At 35.0% G+C, this 12230-nt stretch overlaps 1 long non-coding RNA gene across 1 annotated transcript; it reads right to left on the bottom strand.

Moving 5' to 3' along the window:
- Positions 1-4150: 4150 nt before the first annotated feature.
- Positions 4151-6573, bottom strand: LOC135970818 (uncharacterized). Its single transcript, XR_010586668.1, has 2 exons — positions 6435-6573; positions 4151-4416 (listed from the first exon to the last, which is right to left on the bottom strand). It is a non-coding gene; the product is annotated as an uncharacterized lncRNA (long non-coding RNA).
- Between the last annotated feature and the right edge of the window lie 5657 nt (positions 6574-12230).

The following is a 12230-nucleotide window of genomic DNA, read 5'->3' as shown; positions in this document are numbered from 1 at the left end:
GCTCGTGGAATTTTTTATTGCCCATCTTCTGAAGCCTACTTCTGTCAATTAATCCATCTAATTCTCCGTCCCGTTCTGCGACCTTGCTGGAGACATGTTGTGATCATCAGAGGAGAAGAGGTACTCTGGCCTTTTGGGTTTTCAGCATTTTTTCGTTGATTTCTTCTCATCTTCTTGGATGGTGTTTTTGTGGGTACTTTTTGTTGTTGTTGTTGATGCTGTTGTTCTGTTTGTTTTTCTTTCAATGGTCAGGCCCTTTTTCTGTGGGACTACTGCAGTTTGCTAGGGGTTTACTTCAGGCCCTATTCATCTGGTTCACTCCTGCACCTGGAGATGTCACTCAAGGAGGCTGGAGAACAGAAAAAATGGGTGATTTCTCCTTCTTCTGGGATCTCTGACCTCAAGGGTCACCAAACTTAATGCCAGTAGGATCGCTCCTGTATGGGGTGTCTGATAACCCCTGTTGGAGGGTTGGGTGGCACGGGGAAAAGGACCTGTTTAATGAAATGCTTTGACTGTCCCTTGGTGGAGGGAGTGTGCTTTGATGGGGGAAACCCGCTCATCTGGGCTGCTCAGATTCCTCAGAACTTCCAGGAGGAAAGGCTAAGTGTGCTGGTCTGCAGAGACTGCGGCCACCCCTCCCCCTAGAGGCTTAAGCCCAGAGAGCTCCGGTTTCTGTCCCTAAGCCTCTGACTGGAGTTGTTGGAATTCCGGCCGGGAATCCTTGCCCTGTGAAGAAGGATGTATCAGAGTCAGGCCTAAAGAGGTGCTCTGGCTGCAGTCTGCCACGTATGGTATATTGGGTTGTGGGCAGCACCTCTTGGGACAAAGTCATCCAGCCTCCCTGGCTCCAGCAGGGGAAAAGCATGACCTGAAACTATAGAGATGGATGCTCCCCTTCCCTGCTCAGGCAGCTTATCGTGCTAGGCAATTATGAGTTCCTGTGCTGGCTGCTGGCTTTCCCCTAAGGAGCTTAAATAGCTTATAGCAGGCAGCGGCAGCTGTGGTGCTCGTTTCTTCTTCCCCCAGGAGCTTGGCAGGCTTAGCCAGACTCCAGCTAAGAGACTGTTGAGAATCTGTTTGGCTCCGGTGTGGGGACCATAGGCCTCAGTGGTTTGGGTTCACAAGTGGGATCTTCCAATCTGTGGTTTGCACAGTTCCATGGAAAAAGCACAGTTTCCTCAGCTGCATAGCATGCTTACTCACCAGCTGCCTAGGGTGACAGATTGGGGCTCCCCTGCCCTGTGTGCCTTTCAGGTGGGCCACTGCACAACACTGCTCTTCCTTCCTCTCCATGGATTGTGTCAGCTGCCTAGTCAGTTCAAATGAGAGAACCTGGATACCTTGGTTAGTGGTGGAGAATTCACACTCTAATTATGGTTCTTTTCAATGGCAGCCTCAATCTCTGTTGTTTCTAGTTGGCCATATTGGCCTCACGGCTAAGCATGATTATTTACTGCAAATTTTGGCAAAGATTAGCTAACATAAAAATCAATGAAAACTCTTTTTCCATAATGTTCTACTCACTGTTAATCTGTAATTTGTTATCTTACTGTCTTGGTAACATCAAATTTTTTCTGACTTTTAAATATCTCAGCAGCCTGGGATTCCGCTTGCCACCCCACTCTCAAATCAGGCAGGCGAAATGTTGCTTGCCACTGAAGCAATAGCAGGCATTATCTCCTAGGAATTACTGTTCTCTATGCCTCCCCTTTCACACTCAACATCATCTAATATGACATGGAAATACATTTATTCCTTTATTATTGAAAATTTTAAAAGCTCTCATAGATTAAAAAATGCAGAAATTCTGATGATATATCATGATAAAAAATTAAAGTATATTATAAACTTCCTATACTTCATTTTCTTCCCATATACAGACAGGTCTCTGACTTACAATGGTACAACTTAAGAGTATTTTTGAGCCGGGCACGGTGGCTCAAGCCTGTAATCCCAGCACTTTGGGAGGCCGCGACGGGCAGATCACGAGGTCAGGAGATCGAGACCATCCTGGCTAACAAGATGAAACCCCGTCTCTACTAAAAAAAAAAAAAAAAATACAAAAAACTAGCCGGACGAGGCAGCAGGAGCCTGTAGTCCCAGCTACTCAGGAGGCTGAGGCAGGAGAATGGCGAGAACCTGGGATGCGGAGCTTGCAGTGAGCCCAGATCGTGCCACTGCACTCCAGCCTGGGCGACAGAGCGAGACTCCATCTCAAAAAAAAAAAAGAGAGTTTTTTTTGACTTTTGATGGGTTAATTTGGGTAATAAATGCACTTTTGACTAATAATATTTTATATTTTTGACTTCTGATAAGTTTTTTGTGTTGTAACCCCACAGTACATCAAGAAAACTCTGTACTTATAATGTAAAAAAATTCAGTTTTATATGGATGACATAGTCTTCCTTTGTTATTTTGCACTTTCCTAGTAACAGTTTATAACTTTCCTAGTAACAGTTTATTTTGTTCCTACAAAGCAATTATTATTACATGGGGTATAGTTAACAAACTGTTAACTATTTAGTTAACAAACTATCTTTGCAAAAATTTTAAGAGTGAGAAAATTATGACAGTGAAAGGGATCTGATCTAACCAACTCCATCTTTCCTTTAACCTCCAAACTGTTGTTGGTCATTTCTGGGAATGGGCCAAGCTTACTTCTGGAGAAATTTAGTTTATAGCTTAAATGATAATAGCCCATCCAAAAAAGTAAATCACCATTGTGAAACTAATGAAAAGTCACCAGATTAGAAATGAGAAGGATGAGAGGGGCCTGAATTCTGCTAAGATGTAGACTTCAATGATTATAAGCCATCATTCTGGAGGTCACAAGATTTGCAACTTCTCCAAATACTTCTGTAAATAAAATCACTATTATAGAACCTAAAACTGGCTGTTTAAGATGTCAGGCTTTTGCATTTCTGAGGACGAGCTGTCCCAACCTGCACCCATGACTTTTGACTCACTGGTCTTTTGGCCCCCACCCAGCAGCATACTCAGCCTATGAGATCTGTTTTCTACACCCCTAGGATTGCATCACCAGCCAATCAGCAGCACCCATTCCCTAGCCCCCTGCTCACCAAACTGCCTTTGAAAACTCCTAGCCTCCATGTTTTCAGGGAGGCTGATTTGAGAAATAATAAAACTCTGGTCTCTCATTTAGCTGTCTCTAAGTGCATTAAACTCTCTCTCTATTGCAATTCTCCAGTCTTGAAAAATTGGTTCTATCTGAGGATTGGCCAAGAAGAACTCATTAAGTGGTTACACTCTTTTGGCATGCCAGAGCAGGAATGTTAAGGATCACCTGCCATCATTAGTAACGACTTTTAAAGAAAAATTATGAGAAAAAAAACCCACAAATTTATTTTTGAGATGTTAATATTTTATAAAGCCACAATTTCATGGGAACCAAAATCATAATAAATGTATACATTTTGAAATAGTGATATAAAAACATTCTTACTTTAAAGAAATGATATTTTAGAATTCTGATATTCGTATTTCTTTACGATAACGTTAACCAAGCAGTGAGATTCCCTGTCTGACTAAAAACTAGAAGCACTGAGAGGAAACTCAGTGGAAACTAAATTTAGGTTCTGAGAAAGTTTACAATCTTGCTTACTTTGAGGAGCAAGGGACATAAATTTAAGGATAGGCAACATAAGGTGGTCACAATGACTACTTTTATAATGGAGATCACTGAATATTTCCTGGCACTCTAAGAGACAATGTACTTTAATGTAGATTATATTGATTTACCCTAAGATAACTGTTTCCTCTTACCTTGCAATAACTTGAAGCAAATCAATGCAATCTGCATTTCAATAAGTTGTTTTACTGACTTCTTAATAAAGATGGCTTGAAAAATTTGATTAGAGGACAATTTGTCCACACATACTAATAACTGAGGTACACACAGGTAGGAAATTGGAGAGCAAAATAAATCACTTTATTTTTAAATCCACTGAAGCAATTAATGCTTCTGTATTCTAGAAACTTTACTGATGATGACGTGACCTTGCTAACTTTGTCATAATGTCTGAGAGGCCCATCTTAAAAGCATTCATATTATGCTATGAAGGCTATATATTACATGATTACATTAAAATACAAGCAATAAAAGTGCTACCAATAAATGTAAAGCAAATTCACAATGTCACTCTCCATCATTTTTTTTCTCTCTCTTTTTTTTTCGGTAATCACACATTTCCATAACTACAGAATAGCATTACTTAAATGTTAGTGGTAAAAGTATTTCTTAATCTGAATTTTTTGAAAGTTTAGATCACCCACTTCCCATAATTGTCTTATGTTCTTATCAATACACATACATATTTTGAAGGCAATGGTCAGGCATGTTGATGTTTCTGTTCCCATTGTTGTCATATTGGCCAAGACTTAAGCATTATAAATCTGAAAAATATAAAAAAGAAGGCCATGAAAGCAATACAAGTTCACCAGAATATACAATCACTGTAACAGGCTTATATTACTCTAGGTCAATGCAAGGGGAATTGTTAATAGCATTATTTTTATGTTCCTATTACACTGAGTATTAAAAAATCACATGAAGAAGACTATGAAGCCAATAATCCATTAAATATTTAATGCAATCAATTTAGAAATAATAAAAATGTATGCTTTTATGTGCATTTGTGCATATGGTACAGACAGAAATAAAAAGAGAGTTTATCTCTGTCCTCCAATATCAGTAACTATCAAAAACATTGTTACTACAATAATAATAATTAAAGATACATATGTATCTTTTAAATATATTATTGTATTAATGCAGTATGAAGGCATAAAAATTATGTACATTTACTCCAAGCACTCATTTACTTTGCTAATTTTTTACATTCTTGAATATTCAGTTAAACCCCTACATCTTTTTCTCAAACTCATACACATATTTCTCTTCTTCAGAGTCATCTTACATTTATTGTACATTATTATATCATCTTGAATTTTATTTATTATGCAATCATTTTTTCTTCCCGGGAGGTTCTAAATACTCTACACACAAATAGGTAAATTCTTTATATCATCAATTACTGGGCTTGTTTCACAACAGGACTTATGACTACTTAAGATTTGGTAAAACCTAATGAAGTGCAATTCAAACATTTCCATTCTCCTGATCACTAAGTTCCAGTCATAGTGATATTTGAAAGAACATTTCAAAATCTATTTTTATGAACCTTAGAAATTGACATTTACAAGAACATTTGCAGTTGACATTCATAAAAAGGCTAGTTAGGCCATTTAAAAGTACATTTATAGGAGCATTTACAGTTAAAAATGTTAAAATCTAAGACATGTTCTTTATCAAGTAATTTTATTAAATTTTTATATATGTATCTAGTCATGGATATGTGAATAATCACAAAGGGTGACAAATAAAAAGTAACTTTAATGCATATTCATATTTGCTTTTAATTTTATCTAAAGAATATAATTTTATCTTTACTTTTAGATTAATTTTTTATGGTTTCAGCCAAAATGAAAAGTGCAACTGTATATTCTGAGGCAGTTTGGATTTACCTGTTGTAGGTGGGGAGATTAAAAATGCATCTGCTGATTTTCATATTGAACTTTGTCTCTTAGTTTGATTACGATTATTAAAAATATTGTTAAATTTCGATATTTTAGAAACTTCATTTATGGGTGATTGAACTTTAGGGATATGATGCCAAGAACATGTCTCATAAGAGAGGAATTTATGGTCAAAATGTTAAGTTATTAATTTGCAGAGGAATTTCATAACATTCAACATCATCTGTTGGAAAGAAAAAACTTAGAAAATTTGGAAGACAAAGGAATATTCTTAGTTTAACAATGGCTACATGCCAAAAACATTCAGCAAACATCATACTAAAAGGAACAAAAATTAGATATATTCACTTTGAGGTCAGAAAAATACAGAGATGTTTGATCTCATTGCTGTTTTTAAAAATAATACTTGTTAGTGCTATAAGATAATAGAAAATAAAATAATGGAAGCGATATATGAAACTTCCATTAGTTGAAGATAATATGAACTTCATTGTGAAAAACCTAACAAAATTAAAAAGTCACTCAAGTGTTTGGGAGAAAATAATAATATTCAGCCAAATGAAAGATGAACCTATCTGCACCAGCAAAATGCAATTGGAAAATATAGTAAGGCCTGTCATAGTAAGGTAAATAGTGTAAACAATTAAATCACATATAATTCAATATCACAATAAAATTAGCTAATAAAATGACCCAATGAAATTGAGCAGACAGGCTACCAGGTGCTCATAATTCTGCTGCTGGGTTTAAATGGCTTGACTCCACCAGTGGGCAATTGTCTGCTCTGGCTTCAACTTTGATATGAATGATTTTTTGAGCTGTGGCATGCAGAGCCTTCCAAAAAGAACAACAGAAGTAACTTGAGAAATATTCACCTGTATATTACCTATAGCTTTCTCCAAATCCAAGAAAATTGTGCAGGGATAATAGTAATGATTCAAGGACAGACTGTCTCCCTCTCTGGAGCTGCCTAACATTTATCCAGGGACATTCCCATCTTTTTCATGTTCCCTTTCACCCTGTGAAAGATAAAAACTATGATTATTTTTATTACACCGCTGTTTGTGAATGGGAATTGATGGGAATATCAAAAAAACCCAATCACCTCGTGTCTTAAACCTGTATTTGGTGCATTGCCATATGGTTTTACTGTATTATAGAATATGATGTTAATGCACAACTGTAAATAGTATTGAAAGTTCTAAGACCTTAGGAAATAATTGACATCATCAGGAAAATTTTATAACTATTAACTCTATAAACAAATATCATAATACCCAATTAAAATTATATGAATAAATAAAAGATTTTACACATTCATGATTTACATGGCTGATATTTGCTTGTTGAGTTAAACTAGCAACTAAATGCAACTTCGGTTATTTGTATTTAAAAATAAAAATAAAATATATCTTAAATAGATTATTAATATTTGAAAAAAGCATGGTGGCTACCACTAAATATTACTACCCAGTAACAAACCACAGAATACAAAACAATGGTGTAGAATAGGAAAAACAATACAAAACAATGGTGTAGAATGGGGAAAAAAATAAACCATAGAATACAAAACAATGGTGTAGAATAGGAAAAAAAGAAAAGACCGGTCTCATGTTTACATGGTAACTTGATACATGATAAAGAGATTATTAAAATCAATATAGAGAGAGGATATACATTTCCTATTTAACTCTGGAAAAACTGTATCACCTTTGGAGACTGAATGAACCTAGATCCTTACCTTATACTAAATAAAAATATGAACTCCAGATGGAGGTCAAAATGCTAGGAAGATTTTAGTTAAGATAGCATGAGAAACTACACTTTAAATGGGATCCATTTAGCTTCAATGGTAAGAAAAATGTGAATTTGTTTACGTTAAAATTAAGAAGGCCTTTGCCTGGGAGAAGATATATGGATATACCAAATTAGAATATAATATTTAACATATGCAAATCAATCCTGCAAATGAAAAAGCAATAATAGAAAAATAGAAATAGACAAAAAGGATATGAATAGCCTGAGCCTGTCTTAGATATATATCCCCAAGTCATATTAATTAGGGTCATGAAAGGAAATGTACAAATATTTATCCTGACACTTTTTGTAGTGGTAGAAAATTGGTGGCAACTGGTATCCTCCAACAGGGATACAGATAAGTAAAATGTGTTGCGTTTTACCACACACTACAAAATACTATGCGTCAGTCAGAAGTAAAAACCTCGATGTTAAAACACCAGTGTGTATGCTTGTATCATTACATAATTTTTTTAAGCAGAAAAAGAAAAAAAAAAAAAAAAGGTGTGTTTTTACCAAAATAAGTAAATAGTAAATAAGTAAATAAGTAAATAAGATGGCTCCTCACCCAACATCTGGTTGCCCTGTCAAGACTGATAATGTCACACTAATAAAGCATCCTGAGGAGGGGAGGGTGACTCACAAACTGATCAAAAAATGGCTAAGAGACCTAAGGAAGGAGATTAACTTGTAGTTTTTGTGGCAGTTAGTGGGTGGAGCAAGCGTGGGTGTTGCCATGCATGGAAAGTAGCTTAAATGATTTGAACCTCCCATCAACACCGGAGGAGAGAGCGCTCCTGCTTTCCATTGACAGCTTAAAAGCTGTCAACAAATATCAAAAAATGGAGTCAATTTCTTTATTTTAACATCTTCAGCAGAATATCATTTATATCTCTCTCATCACACACACACACACACACGCACACATAGATGAAAATGCATTTCCTAGGAATAAGCTCACATTTAACACACTGAAGTGTACTACAGGTGAAGCCAATGCCGGTGGAGATACCCAGGAAGAGAAAGTGAGAGTTAAGAGTTTCTCCTAAGTAAGAGAAGATTCATTTGGACCTACGAAGATGCTGTTCTAGGAGTGAAAGAATATGAATATGTCAACCCTCTCCATCTATAGTTTCTTGTATTTTTGGGAGAAATTTCTGAGTTTTATGTGATAAGGACATGTATGTTTCTTACATGGACACCTTAAGCATCACAATGTGTAGGGGAAAAAGTAGAAATCTCAAAAATGTCTATTAAGTGTGAACTAGAATAATAGATATCACAATAACAACAGCAACCATTGCTTGAGCATATACTGTATTCTAAAAGTTTTATATGCATACCCTTATTGAACTGACCTTATGAATAATTCAAAGGAAATTGAGTCATATGAGGAGTTACATGGAAGATATTATACTAGAACTTGGATAATTGTCTTTACCCATTGTAGGATCCCTGTTTCTAGTGACTCAATTATGACAGACATACTATGTCTTTCCCTTAAAGAATGCTTTATAAGCTCTGACACATTTTTATTCCTAGCACTTTATTTTAATGTTCATAAACTGTCACTGAAAAAATGGTACAATTTGTAGCAAGCCTGAAGATGTGCCTAAGAAGTGCTAGTGGTGTAGATTAAAATATAGAAAGAAATCTTGTTTCATAAAAATTTATATCCAGATGTATCCATTATTTTTCCTTTGCTACAATATCCTTGGGGAGTGGAGTTAGAATGTAGCTGAAAGTTTCAATAAGTAGTGAAATTTTTATATGTTATTTCATGCTTCTACAACTAGGTCTTGAATATAAAAAAATTAAGAATAAGTAAAAATAGCATTTACAAAGTGAACAATTCTACCATTGTGGCATTCTTTTTTCTATCTAATCTAGAAAATGTTGCTTAACTTTTTTTTTCTTTCCTTTTTTTTTTTTTCCATTCTCTCTACCTGACTTGTAAAATGCACTAATATTTATATGACTCCTTTCTTCACTTCTTACAAGTAAGGGATCCTGAGCCAATCACCATATGTATTAAACAAAATAATAACACCCAGCCCTAATCTGGTAATTCCTCTTCCTTGTTTTTTTTTTTTTCCTTCCCACCCTTCTTGTATTTATCACCATTCAATTCATTATCTATTTACTTGAATATTTATTTACTGTCTGTCTCTTCTAAAATGTGAGCTTCATGGGAGATATTTTATCTACCTTTAAATATATTTTCAGTGGTAAGAAGAAACAGAATTAACTTCATTGAATGACCCATTTTGTTACCAGTGGCCAGACACTGATACTTACAATGTTGGTGTTCTAATTTTCCTAATTTTTTAAAATACACATGTTGTTTAGTAATTGGTTTGTATAGCAGATACATGTTTAAGCCCTACCCATATTTTAAGAATTATAACATATAATCTCTATGAATTTTATGAATGTTTTCATAAAATATTTTGGTGATCACATGACTATAATTTAAAAAAATTAATATTTTATAAATTAAATTTTTGTGTCAGGACAGTCTATGGATTCTATCCTCAAGTGTGTTTAGTTCTCTTGGTATATTTAATACAATGCCAAAATGTTTTTCTGTTTGAATCCTTTTTATTCTTCATTTGGGATATCTTTAGAAGGGGAAGTTGTTTTCCATTTTATTCTTGTAAAAAATATAACAAAAACTGTTGCTTGCCTGGATAACATTCATGTCTGCAGTCCTGAAATCTTTCATAACAGGATTTCTCATTAGTCCAATTTCCACTCTTCTTCATGGCCATGCACCTCTTGAAAGGCCAGAGGAGCTAGTTTCTCTAGGGTAAAAATACCTTTATATTTGTATAGAATAAAATAATTCTTTGCCAGTGAGAGGTTTACGCATTAGGCTATTTTTTAGGCTATTTTTGCCAATGTTTATTGAGAGGTTGTTGGAAGCAGAGGACTGACTGCTGGGATTTTTTTTTTTTTTTTTACTCTTAACAAGTACATAGGGGATAAATTGCCTTTTTTATGCCTCTGGACACTATTGGTTCTGGATGTGAAAGCTAAAATTTCTGTTGTCATTAAATGACCAGGATGAGATCTAGCCTGAGGACAAAGCAAACATATGGAGCAAGGCAGAACATAGGGAAATGCAGACAAGTGGATTTGGACCATTGGCTATATTGTGCTTAGAGCCACCATGGTTCTGAAACTTTTCATTATATGATACGTTTCCTATTGTTAGATTAAGGAGAGTTAATGTTTACAACTTGCAAACAAAAACATTCTAACTGATATAAGCAGAAAATATATCAGTGAGGTAACATTTTTAACAATAAAATTGATGTTTTAAGTTTGCTAACGTGTGTTGGTGAAGGTGAACTTTGCTTGATGTACTATAGATTAGTACAGTTACTGTGTCTACGGGTAAAGAAGTGAAGAAAAAAAGGACTTCATATCCTGCAATCCCATTACTTATTGTCTAATTTATGGAAACTATCTCATATGTGTGTGTGTATGTGTGTGTGTGTGTATACAGAGAGCATATACGAGGATATTTATTGCAAACTGGTTTTAATAAGAAAAAGTAAGAATATTCAAGATTTTTCATTATGAAGAGAATGGATAGATAAAAGTGAATGCGATTTTGAAAAGCTATGCTTTTCTCTTTTTAAAAATTCTGACCACTTTACTTCAGTTCACCCAAAGCTTCCATCTCTTTGAAGAGAAGTAAAAAATCATACAAATAGCAAACATGAAGGTAATAATAGCTTCTGATATGTAAAAGCAAGATTATTTACCAGTAACAGAGTTTGTGATAATAAAGGTTATGAGATCCTGTTCAGATTTCCTCTACAGTGTAGAGAATAAACTCCTTTCACAGATGACACCTAGGTCACTCTAAAGTACTATCAATGTTATGACTTGGGGCAAGTAAAGTTATAGTTGTTCCTTTTGCAGAAAATGACAATCTGAAAAAAAAAAAAGACAAAATGAGAGAGGCAGAAAAGTAAAATGGTGAGAGGGATATTAAGAGAACACTTCTTTCAGGTCTTTGGCCTAAAGAGGAAGAGAAAAATTAGGTAAACAAGAGATGAGGTGTTGCTACGAATTGTTCATTAATATACCCTCTTCTCCAGGGGCAACATTCACTTGGCTATGCAGTATAGTCTGTCAGAGATAGGCTCTTAGGTTTTTATCTCTCACCTCACCTTCAGTCTATCTGCACTATGGACATTAACTTGAGAAAAACTGAACTCATTATGGTGCCTGCTATAGTTGAAGGTGATGAAGCTGCATGAGAGAGAATCATTGGATCCTGGACCAATGGACTGAATAAATGAAGTGGCAGACACACAGTGTTTAATTGAGGAAAATATATAGAAGACAGAGGGCTAATGAACTTTGAGGAAGATAATAGAAACAGATGAAAAGTTAATCTCTTTCTTATATTTAATTTTGAGCATCCGCAAGGCTGACAGCACCAGGTTAGCATGCAACATTGCTCTAGAGACTAGAGGAAGCCTAGAAAGTTATGGCCAGAGATGCCAATTCTCTCCTAAAATGTGAGATTAAAAGAACCATACTCTTAATCCATATCTTTCTCCCTCAAGAGATACTCAAGGCATGGGTAGGGTATCTGAGAGACTGATTTTATAAGTCAAAATGAGCATTATTTAACATGCATTTTAAATATGTGTCTATGACTAACTTTTAAACTAGATTGGGCAATTTGAGGATCTAAAAGATGTACAGCACATTTTGTCTACACACCAAAGGTATATTGTGGTTTAAGAATTTTGGAGCAATTTCAAAGGAGGCAGATCTATATGTACAAAAAAGAAATGTTTTTGAGACATGTTAGTAAGTGAAAAATGAAGCAGAATGGTTCAAGCAGTAAA

The sequence above is a fragment of the Macaca fascicularis genome, chromosome 5 (assembly GCF_037993035.2).
Source record: "Macaca fascicularis isolate 582-1 chromosome 5, T2T-MFA8v1.1".
NCBI lineage: Eukaryota > Metazoa > Chordata > Mammalia > Primates > Cercopithecidae > Macaca > Macaca fascicularis.
Note: the sequence above shows the minus strand (reverse complement) of the source record. Positions and strands in the feature narration are given on the sequence as shown.